We start from the raw sequence: 12807 nt of genomic DNA on the forward strand, positions 1-12807 counted from the left end.
ACATCCGATGGTAACTCATCCTTTTTACAAATAATTTTAGTAGTACACAGTGTGGAATATACTAGGAACGAAATGTCTTATGAGAGAGGCCGGACTTTTAAATACAAATTGCTCTCATTAAAAGGTAAAAATCTGTATATTGCTTTATTACTCACACAATGTATCGATGTCGAATACCCAAAAAAAGTATTGTCTGGAATTTTTATTTAATAAATAAGATAGATACATAGTGACATGTGTGTTTTAATTTTTTCAGAGTATTGAAATATTTGGCCCCACTGTGCGTCGTGTGTATGATCTTTAACACGTTTTGACAGAAATTTATTAATGAATAACGGAGCACGTAATTTAATACTTAAATATACCGTATATATCCTATTAAATTTACATAAGCAACCAACAGTCAATTAGAACATGAAATTAATACCCCGCTGCTAAGTCCAGTATTTAGTTTCAAGTTACCCGTATCAAAGGCAATTAATCACAAGTTAATTAATGGTAATAGGCGGAAATTTCCTAAATCTGTTTGCTGGCTTTATTAATAAGAGCCTACAGTAACTATATAGGATGTCTCAATCTAGACTAAACGACTTCTTTTCTGATAAAACCTTTCATATATCACTCGGTAGGCTAGCCTTTAAGCGGGGTTACCACATGCAAGGGATTCTTAGTTTTATTGCATGTGGAAACCTGTAATTTCGACTGGTGCAAGTTTAGTGGTGCCAGTAAAGTTCAACGCTCGTTTCTTTTGGCGCCAGTATTTGTGTAAACATAAGCTGGAGTATTTTTCGTTCCCAAAAAAATGTCGAATTTTTCAAAAAAATGGTCTACTGAGTTAATAATAAAGTTCTTAGAAGTCTACGAACAATAACCTCGCTTATGGAATAATAAAATTGGTGACTATAAGGACCGATATAAAAAGGATGCAGCTCTTAAGAAGAATTGTTGGTATCATGTCTAATTATCTTAGCGAGTTTGATGTGAATTCGGCAAAGGCAAAAATTCGTAGTATTAGGAATGCTTACACCCTAGAGCATAACAAGGTGTTAAAATCTCATAAAACTGGATCATCTACAAATGATTTATATACCCCAACTTTAGGATGGTTTTCAGTTGCTAATCGTTTTTTAAGTGCTATTGTTGAATCAAGGGAGACAAAAAACACTTTGGTAAGTATTAAGCAAAATATTAAACATATTATAAATATAAATAATAAGTATTAAACATTTATTAAGCATATTTAAAAGTAATACGGAACGTGTAAAATATTAGATCCTTTCGTTTTGCCATACAACTTTTCCTAGTCCTACGAAGTATTGAGCATATTTATTTCTTACTGCCTCAGCTTCCTTTGGATAGTGATGACATCCCATATTCGTGATGCTGCCTAATCCATCTCTTCTAGTTTCTCGCCATGTACAGACCCGGCCGGTTGAAAGAGAACGACCTGAACGCGTTTCTCGTAACTTTTCGTACCAAACTTTTCGGCAACGTCGCGCTGCAAAGTGTTTGCCCCAATGTACAAAAGTCACAAAAATAATAACGCAATTTAAAACAAGAAAAGCCATTAATGGTTGATTGAAGATTACAAAAAAGCCAAATATTTTAAATTCCAATGCTCACACAAAAAACTGCATAGCTTTATACTGATAAGAGCGAGAATTTTTATTTTTAAATACATAAATGTTTGTGTGTGTAGCAGGTTCTTTATAAGTTTTCTGCAAGTGCAATTTATATTAGTGTGCCCAAACATGGATTGTAATTTAACAGGTATGAATTCCTTCCTTTCCCTATTACATTACATTACTCGGTATTTGGTCTGTCATCCATACGAAAAGAACGACTCGAACGGATAAGGTTTTTTTTGCTGAGGAATGCAAACACGGTACAGGAATTAGTCTTAGTTTTGGTTTGACTGTTCGAAAGCAGAGTATTGATTTTTAGCCGGTTTACGAAACTTGTAATAAAAGTATTGTTTTTGTTGTAGAAGAAGTAACTGTGTTTTTGTAACGTTATTATCCTTACATAGCAGCGGTGGGATAATACTCGCGATATTTCTTCGGAGATAAGCGACATACCGTAAAAGTTAGCTAGTGCGTGTGTGATGTGATACAGCTCGTTGTTTACAGAAAATGAAAGTGCGCAATACCCCTTAATGTTAATGTTCCTTGACGTGAGTTGTTAAAAGTTTGAGTGAAAGTTGTTAAAATGGGCAAAAGGTCTAAGAAGGGAAAACGCCGGCGATCACCATCCTCCAGTTCTTCTTCATCAAATGAGGACCGCAAGGACCGGAAAATCCGGAGGTTAGAACAAAAGGTAAGCAAGCTGACTGATCAAGTAAGTCATAGTTATAATAAACAAATGACAACTTTTGGCTCGGTTCTCAATGAAACAATTATACCTGTGTTCGACCCTAGTCTGGAAAATTTGACTGTGTGTGAATGGGTTCAAAAAGTGGACGATCTCGCTACCCAGCGCGGTTGGGAAGATTTGTTAACTTTAAAGTTAGCTACCAATCGCTTACGTGGTAATGCGCGTAAGTGGTATGATACAACGCAGGTGGCTAATTTAGACTGGAGCGATATTAAGCAACTCTTACAAAGTAATTTTCCAGGAACAATAAAATTCGGGAAATTATTAGTTGAAGCTGCGCTTTGCAGACCATTTTCAAGTCAAAATTTGGGGGATTATTGCTTCGAAAAAGTGTCAAAACTCAATAAACTTCGTTTACCTATACCCGATGAATTTTTAATAGATAGTGTCATTGAAGGTTTAGTCGATAAAAACGTAGCGTTGGCTGCTAAGGCTGCCAATTTTCAGACGGTCGGAGAACTGGCTAACTATTTAAGTAATATTAGTAGTAATCCTACGAGTTTTAGGGCTGTAGATAAAGTTCCTAAAGTGTTTATTCCGCCTAAAGACGAACAAACTAAACAAAAATATTCTGTTCTTCCGTATGCTAGTGATAAGAGAAATCAAAGTAAGAAGAATGTAGCTTGCTATAATTGTGGCGAAAACCATTTTCTAAATCAGTGTAGAAAACCTTTAAAGAAATGTTTTGTATGTAAAAAGATTGGACATTTGCGGGGATGGGTGCCCAACGAACTCGAAGCGCAAAGATAAAGACATTGTGGCGTCTTGTAAAGTATTTAATAGGAACGAACAACATCTGTTTGTAAAAAAGGCCTATGTTAACGGTCGTGAGGTTAAGTGTTTAGTAGACTCAGGTAGTTGCTGTTCCCTCTTAAGATTTTCCTTAGTACAAAAGTTACAATTAAATTATGTTACATGCGAACCGAAAGTTTTGACCTCTTTTAACGGTAATAGGGTTGTTGTAACGAAGGCTACTACTACTAGAGTAACAGTTGAAGAGGCAAGTGCCGAAGTCAATGTGCTTTTGTTAGATGACCATGAATTACGGTATGATTTTATTTTGGGTACCGACTTTATAAATCAAGAACATATTATGATGTTGAAGGTGCGTGACAAGCTAACATTGCGTACACTAAAACCGTTCAATTTTGATGCTCTAGAGGACTATGATGTTAACATAGTGGAAGTAAATCCTATAACATTAGATATGTTAAAAATTGGCCAGCAAGTTACAGATATCGAAACGTCGCAGTTGTTACAACTAATAAACAAATATGTGACTGCATTTCTTTTTCGCTGCAAGATCTGGGTAAAACTGATTCGACCCAAATGACTTTAAAATTTAAGTGTGAAGAGCCTGTAGTTTACAATCCTTATCGCATGTCGATTTTTGAAAAGGAAATACTACGTAATATTGTTAAGGATTTGTTGGATAACAATATTAAACGTGAGTCGGTTTCACCTTATGCGAGCCCGGTACTTTTAGTAAAAAAGAAAACTGGGGATTATCGTTTAGCGATTGATTATAGAAGATTGAATGCCAAGTTGGTAAAGGAAAAATATCCTCTCCCTTTAATAGATGATCAGCTGGATCGTTTAGGAGGTCATAATTGCTTTATCACACTTGATATGGCTTCTGGCTTTTATCAAGTGCCAATGGCGGAGAAGTCTATTGAGGCGACTGCATTTATTACGCCAGATGGGCATTACGAGTTCCTCAGAATGCCGTTTGGTTTGGCAAATTCGCCAGCTGTTTTTCAAAGATTGGTAAACAATGTTTTAGGTGAATTACGAAACAAGAAAGCTTTTCCTTTTATTGACGACGTTATTATTCCAGCTAAAACCGTAGAAGAGGGGCTGAGTAGGTTAGAAACCGCGTTAAAAGTTTTACGTGACCATAAGCTTACGTTAAAGTTGAGTAAGTGTGAATTCTTTAAGTCTGATATCGACTATTTAGGAAGAGAAGTCACTAAAGATGGAATTAAACCCGGATATAAAAAGATAGCCTCGTTGGAAAATATGCCCGAGCCACGAAACGTTAAGCAGGTTCGTCAGTTTTTGGAGTTGGCTGGATATTTCCGTAAGTTTGTTCCAAACTTTGCGACATTGGCAGAGCCGTTAACAAGGCTTACAAAGAAAGCTATAAAATGGGAATGGTCACGAGAACAGGTTCAAGCTGTAAATAAAATAAAAGCATGTTTAATATCCAGGCCAGTGTTAGCTATCTTTGACCCAAACTTGGCTACAGAACTCCATACGGATGCTAGCGCCAATGGAGTAGGAGGCATCTTACTTCAGAAAGTAGATAAAGAAAAGAGAGTAATTGGTTATTTTAGTAAACAAACTACTAGTAACCAAAAATTTTATCACTCGTATGAGCTAGAAACTTTGGCTGTAGTCTTAGCTCTCAAGTTTTTTAGAGCATACTTAGTTGGTTTAGATTTTAAGGTTGTTACAGACTGTAATTCCCTGAGAACAACGTTCACTAAGAAAGATTTAATTCCCAGAGTAGGGCGATGGTGGCTTGAGGTTCAAGACTATAATTTCCAAATTGAATATCGACCTGGTAAACAGATGATCCATGTGGACGCATTGAGTCGGAATGCAGTGCCTACGGTGGAAGTTGCTTCCGTAAATTTAACCGAGGGAGACTGGATCACCGTAGCTCAACTACAGGACGAAGAGATTTTTAAAATTAGCGAGGTTTTGTCAGGAAAAAGGGAGTGTTCTAATGCTAATCAATATAATAAAGAATATGTTCTTAAAAATGGCAAAGTTTATAAGAAGCTTGGGTGCGGCAAAACGGCCTGGGTGGTTCCGAAAACCGCTAGGTGGCAGATTTGCAGATTGTGCCATGATGATGCAGGGCACTTAGGGCTTGAAAAAACTTTAGAGCGAATAGCAGATACCTATTGGTTTCCAAGCATGCGAAAATTTGTTTCAAAATACATTAAAGCATGCTTGAATTGTTTATATTACAAGCATCCTTCAGGAAAAAAACAGGGTATGCTTCATCCTATTGAAAAGTCACCTGTTCCGTTTCATACGCTTCATATAGACCACCTGGGTCCTTTTGTGTGTAGTAGTAAAAAGAAGCAATATATTTTGGTTATAGTAGATGCTTTTACAAAATTCGTATATTTGGAAACGGTCAAAAATACTAAAGTTCGTTATGTTACGAAAACATTGATGGATTTATTTTATTTATTTCGCGCGCCTTCTAGACTAATATCTGATAGAGGATCGCGTTTACGTCTAAGACCTTCAGAACATTTTGTAAGAATTATGAGGTTAAGCACGTCCTAAATGTAGTCGCCACGCCAAGGGCCAATGGGCAGTGCGAAAGAGTGAATAGAACAGTTTTAAACTGTCTGGCAACCACAGCTGGTGGAGATTCAGAAGAATCGTGGGACAAGTACGTAAAACAAATCCAGAGTATAATAAATTGTACATCAAACAAAACAACAAAAGTTTCCCCAATAGAAGCTCTCGCAGGTTATAAGGGCAAAATAGTGGCGGAGTCGAAAATTCTGAATTTTGTGAAGGAAGGTTTAAGTCGTACTGATTTACGTGTATTAAGAACCAAAATAGATCAACGCATCGCAAAGGAGCAGTTGGCTCAGAAAGAGAGGTTTGATAAGAAGAGGTCCAAAGCAAAGGAGTACAAAGTAGGCGATGTGGTTATGGTTCTTAAAACCGATCACCCAGCAACGAACAGTAGTAGAAAGTTACTAGCAAAGTTCAAGGGTCCCTTTCGTGTTGACAAAGTACTATTTAACGACCGTTATCAAGTCGAAGATTTGAGAGATGGCTCTAAAAGGCTTAAGACGGTAGTAGCTGTGGATAAAATGAAACCATGGGTTTTGTTACGGGAGTAGTTAGTATAGGTCAAAATTCAGTTAGCATTGACCATAATGCAGTCAGCATTGGCCAAAATACAGTTGGCATTGGGCTTGTTGCAGTTGGCAATGGTTAAAATGCAGTTGGTATTAGTTAAATTGCAGTTGGCAATGGTTAAAATGCAGTTGGCATTAATTAAATTGCAGTTGGCAATGGTTAAAATGCAGTTGGCATTAGTTAAATTAGTTAAAGTGCAGTTGGCATTGCTTGAAATGCAGTTGGCATTGGTTGAAATGCAATTTACATTAGTTGAAATGCAGCTGGCATTGGTTGAAATTTAGTTGGTGTTGGCTTTGGTGCAGTTGGCAATATCTAATGAGCCGTTGGCACGAGTTTATCTGAAGTTGACATGACTTATTATTGGTATTAGTTTAAGCAGAAATATCTTAAGTAATGATTTATTTGTTTGTCATCCGACTTAGTATTGAAACTAAATACATATGTGGAAAATCAAGTAATTTATTGCTGTAATAATATAGAAACTAACTTAAGATTTTTTATATAAACTTTTATATCATGGTAGATAATTAATGGTGTTTTAGAATACTATTTGTAATAATAGTTGTTAGTATTTTTGTTGTTGCCGTAATGGTACTAAATTTGTATATTTTCTTTTGAGTATTCGAGGACGAATAATCTAACAGGATGACCGAATGTAAGAAATATTAAAGAACAGTAGGCTTAGTGTTATATTAATTTTACGAATCCGTTCGGTTTGTTTATTTTATTTTTATACCATTCAAAGAAAACGTTTACGGCAGGTAATAAATATTAATGTGTTGATACGAAAAGAACGACTCGAACGGATAAGGTTTTTTTTTGCTGAGGAATGCAAACACGGTACAGGAATTAGTTTTAGTTTTGGTTTGACTGTTCGAAAGCAGAGTATTGATATTTAGCCGGTTTACGAAACTTGTAATAAAAGTATTGTTTTTGTTGTAGAAGAAGTAACTGTGTTTTTGTAACGTTATTATCCTTACATAAAACATTAAAATCTTGCCTCAATTTGCCCCCCTCTTAGTAATTAATTTTTTTAGATGTGTCCTTCAATATACCAAGAAAGATCCTATTTGAAGAGTGGCTAATAAGCCCTTCAAACGAAAAGGAACATAATATTTTTTTTAAAATTAAGTCATTTTTAATTCAAGAAAAGGTTTCCGAAGACATTCTAAAGCAAAATGAGGGCTATATACAGCAGAAAAGCCATATTTTTTGTTTAAAGCTTAAGGAATTTTGGGAAAGATATAATCGAACACGTAGTAGAGTAGACAAAAATCAGGAAAAGTGGCTTAATGGAAATATTACGGGAACTCTCAAAACCACAACTTCAACTTCAGAAGTAGCCAAAACTTCAAGTGACGACTCCAAGTTGATGGGCAGACCTAGAAAATCGTTCGCAGAGTTATGTCCAAAAAACAAAAGAAGACGAGTAGAACCGCTACTTAAAAGCTATTCCATGGAAGAATTATCTTTTGCTACTAATAGGTCGATGCATTTATCAGACAATAAATATTCCACTCAAAATACAACATTTTGCGGTCAGTTGTAAATGCGCTTCATCCAGACTGTTTCCCAAGCTACTATTCAGTGCTAATAATGAAAAAAGAATATTTAACATACAAAATTAAAGTAACTGAAACCTCCGCTGAAGTCGACCTTCAACAACTTTTGGAAATAACCACGAATAGCATTTTCAAAACTTTAAATTTTAATAATATTCAAGCCCACCACCTCAAACTTATTTGTACACAATCTCTACAAACAAAAATTTTCATCGGCAACAGACACGGATGAATATATGTTTTTTGACAGCAATGGTTCCGCTAAAGTTACTTGACCTTGACAACCACGGCAATGTGATTTGGGAGAATCCAAAACCGTCATCTACATTTTACTGTCGGCCGATAAAATTTATGTTTGCCAAAGAAAACTCGGAAGTTGTTCGTAAAGAAGAAGAAAAAATATTTCAGTTAGTAAGAGAGCTTAAAGAATATAGAGTTTCCGTTCAAGAAAACGCTATTCTTAATTCCTTTGAAATGATTTTAACAATGTTTGACGCCAGTGTTGCAAATATTTTATCCGATACAAACTCCACTGCAAAATGTATCATTTGTGGATCCAGACCCAAAGAAATGAACACCGATAATGTTCTGGAAAAACCTCCCAAAGAACAAAATTATCGCTTTGGTATATCAACTCTCCACTGTTGGATAAGATTTTTTGAGTGTTTGCTGCACATTGCATACCGTTTGCAAATGAAAGTATGGCAAGTTAAAGGTGACGAAAATAAAAAAAAAATAGAAAACACCAAAAAAGTTATCCAAGCTAATTTTAAAAGGAAAATGGGTCTGATAGTAGATAAACCAAAACCTGGGTATGGCTCCACAAATGGTGGAAATACTGCCAGGCGCTTCTTTCAGAATTCTGATTTAAGCGCCGAAATAACAGGCATTGATAAAGGCTTAATTGTAAAGTTTCATTTAATATTAAGAATATTGGCATCTGGTCGTAAAATTGACGTAACTTAATTTAGGGTTTTGCTTAATGAGGCCCGCCTTTTGTACTTAATCCTTTATAGCTGGTATTACATGCCTAATTCTGTTCATAAAGTTTTAGTCCACGCGTGCGACATTATTGACTTTTTTGAATTACCTATTGGTCAGCTTTCACAGGACGCGTTAGAGGCTAGGCATAAGGAATTTCGAAAAATCCGGCTGTGTAACAGTCGTAAAACTTTAAGAGCAGATGTCAATACTGACATTATAAAAATTCTCTTACTAACTTCGGATCCTCATTTATCTACATATAGACGATCTTTAATTAAAAACAAAAAAACTGCATGTGACGATGAAATTAAAAAATATCTGATAAATGAAGAATCCCATGATTCTCATTCATTTTTAGATATAACGGAAGCTTTAGATACTGATACCGAAACAGAAACTGATAATTCAGACTAAATTTTAAGTGGAAAATGATTTAGAATAATATCCTTTAAGTTTTTATATAGGTATATGTAATTTTTATTTTTGTTAATAAATAATTTGATTTTTTTAATATATTTTATTACCTAAATATATTTTTTCAAAATTATCGAAAATACAGTTTTTTAACTACGTATTTATTATTAAATAATTTTAATTACCCGCCTATACTCCATACCTTTTTAAAATCCTATAAAAACACCTTTTTATAAAATGTATAAATGAATCTATAGATATAGGTATTTACATACTATAGGTTTTATAATAAACATAAATTTATATTGCTCAAACAAATACCTACACCTACATGATAGCCAGATGTGGTTTGTTTATATTCTAAACATTTTCTTAACACAACCACAATTTTTGTAGTTTTTATGGCATCTCACTAGCTCACATATTAAAAAAGGTAAGTGAGGTCCCGTATTAAAAAAAACCCTGTGCAATTTCCAAAAATATGCTAGCCAAGTCTCTGTATTGCATTTTGGTTGTTCTTTAATATTAATACATTAAGGCATAAATATATTTAAAACATAGGTTGTATATTACCACAGATATAACTAGCTAACGCAAGTTAGCTAGTTATATCTGTGATAATAATTGCGTTAGCTAGTTATATCTGTGATAATATTAAGGGTCAATATAATTAATTTATAAATCTCCCTGTCTGTTCTTCCTTGTGAGATTTTTTTTCAGGTTTATAGATATAGTGCTTTTAGTAATTTCCTGTTTTCTTGGTCATCGGGATTTTCTTATCCATCTGGGATAAAACAGGTGGCGCTTATATTTTATTGAACTCTTGTTGAATCCACGCCGCTCTACCAAAGTGGTTAGTGCTAGATCTTCCCTTTGAGAAGATCCCCTGAGCTGTCTCTATAGTCTATAGTAAGTCTCCCTCCTTCCATTGGTTGGTTCCCTTGTACCCATTTTCTAAGCTTCACTTCCCATACCTTTACTCTCCCTTTTTCCTGCCTGTTATTAGCCATCCGTATATTCAAATTTTATTTAATCCAGGTTAATAAGATAAAGTTTTAAAGTATAAATAAAATAATTAATGCAATATTAAAGTAATAAATTGCCATGCGATTATAACTATTAATTTTTTATTTTTTTTATACATTTAACAAATTGGCGCCCAACGTGGGAATGTAGTTTGAAAGGCTCACATTATAATGTTAATGTTGTTAATTTGATTATTGTATTTTGGGGCTGATATTGTAAATTATCTGAATAAATAATCAGGTGATACCTGATTATTTACCACAGAAGGCGTGGGATTATGATTAACCTAACCTACTTCGTAATAATCAATATACGTTTTAAGATTCATATATTCATATATTTTTATTTTAACAACTTTTAAAAATTATATTTATGTTAATGTCAAATCTATAAAATCGAATTTCTTGTAATTGGGCAGCTACCTGTAGAAAATGTATGGCTACATAAATAAACAAGTACGAGCTTCGCTCGTACTTTGATCAGTTGGAACCAGTAGAGATTTTCCTTAATTTTGATCAGTAGAAAGTTTTTTAAATACAATTCATGTCGAAATCACTATTGAAGATTGTTGAGCAGTTGCTCCGACAACGCTACTCACCGCGTTATATGTCTTACAAGCTTTAAGTCTACGGTTTTTGGGGTATCAGGCTTCACAGAACCATGATGTAGAAAGAAAGAAAGAAAATGTGCTCTATTACGTAAGAATAATCTTGTGTACAAGCATCCTACAAGCTAAAAAAACAAAACACAAATACAATTTCAAAAATTCGACAAAACAATGAACAAAATTAAACACAAGAAGACAAAACTTTTTGAACATACTTAAATTAAAAATAACTAAATAAAACAATCAATTACTAAATAAAGGTAAACTTGTTGACAAAACTAGAGAAGAAAAAAGGAAAAAAAGAAAACTTTCCAACATGTCCAAGGTTAAAACCTATCATTAAAAAAGTCATCCAGGTTATAATATGCCTTAGCCAATAAAAGCGTCTTTAATTCTCTTTTAAATTTCTTTTAACATCCGATATATGTCTAACACACAGAGGAACATGATTGTAAATTTTTTTACTTATGTAAATTAATGAGTTTTTGGTAAGGGAAGACGAAGGAATAGGTAGGGGAACATCATTTACACGACAAGTCAAATGGCCAGTGTCAGAGGGTAGTTTGGGAATTTTGTGAATAAAAGCACCTGTTTCTAAGATAAAGAGTGAAAAAAGAGTTAGGATTTTTTCAGAAATGAAGAGGGGTTTGCAAGAATCTCTTAACTTAGCAGAACACAGGTATCTAACTACTTTTTTTTGAATAACAAAGATAATGTTAAGTAGCCCCTTATTGGTTAAACCCCAAAAAGGCAAGCCATACCGAATATGAGATTCAATAAGTGAAAAGTACACTGAACGTGCAACCACCCCTCCCAGCTCTTGTTTTGCCATTCTTACTGCGAAACATCCAGAAGATAATTTCCCAGCTAAATGTAAAATATGATCTTCAAACCGAAGGCGACCATCAATGGTAATTCCTAGGAACTTGCAGCACTCTTTATTCTGCTAGAGGGAATTTTCGTCAAACATCAGACCCTGAACATCGCACTTAAACCCCATAATAGACGTCTTTCTTACATTAAACACGAGCCTGTTGGAAGCACACCACCCTGATAAAATCTGAAGGTCTTCAAGGATACAAGTCTTAATATAGTCAGAATTTTTATGGCTCCATAGTATGGTGGTATCATCAGCAAACTGAACCACCTTGCCCTGCAGTTTTAATGAACTCAAGTCATCCACATACAGTAAAAATAACAGTGGTCCCAACACTGAACCCTGGGGAACGCCGCATTTTAGGGATCTAGAAGCAGACAAACGCCCAGACACTGAAACCTTCTGAGTACAATTTGATAGATAGGACTCAAGCCATCGCAATGCTACGCCTCTAAAACCATATTTATCGAGCTTAGATAACAGGATTCCATGATCCACACAATCAAATGCTTTGGATAGATCACAAAACACTGCCGCCGATGACTCTCCAGAATTCAAGGACACATAGACGCTCTCCAAAAAGCTAAAAACAGCATCATGAGTCCCTTTACCGGCTTGAAATCCAAACTGATTTGCAGACAAAATGCCATTATGATGTAAAAAGGACAAAATTCTGCTTTTTGCAAGTTTTTCAACTATCTTAGAGAGGGTAGACAAAATAGAAATGGGACGGAAATTACAAGGCTGATCCAACTCTCCACCATTATGAAGAGGGATAACCACTGCCTCTTTTAAACATGAAGGAAAAATGCCATTATGTAAAGAATTGTTTATGGCAGAAACTAAAGCATTTAAGGCTGAATCAGGCAAAAAGAGTAACAACCTCGAAGATATCCCATCAGCTCCAGATGATTTATGGTTTTTTAGGCGTTTGATTTCATTTTTTACTTCGGTAAGTTCGACAGGATGAAAGAAAAATGATTGCTCAACCGACACTTGTTGAAGATAGTGTAAGGGATCAATGTTACTACGAATGCCCTTGAGCAAGATATTAGGTATATCAC

General features: G+C 34.8%; 1 protein-coding gene across 1 annotated transcript in view; it reads left to right on the top strand.

Moving 5' to 3' along the window:
* The window catches only part of LOC126739042 (adenylate cyclase type 3), a 1002544-nt gene that overhangs the window by 49824 nt on the left and 939913 nt on the right, over nucleotides 1–12807 (top strand). The window lies entirely within an intron of this gene.

This window comes from Anthonomus grandis, chromosome 8, assembly GCF_022605725.1.
Source record: "Anthonomus grandis grandis chromosome 8, icAntGran1.3, whole genome shotgun sequence".
Lineage (NCBI taxonomy): Eukaryota > Metazoa > Arthropoda > Insecta > Coleoptera > Curculionidae > Anthonomus > Anthonomus grandis.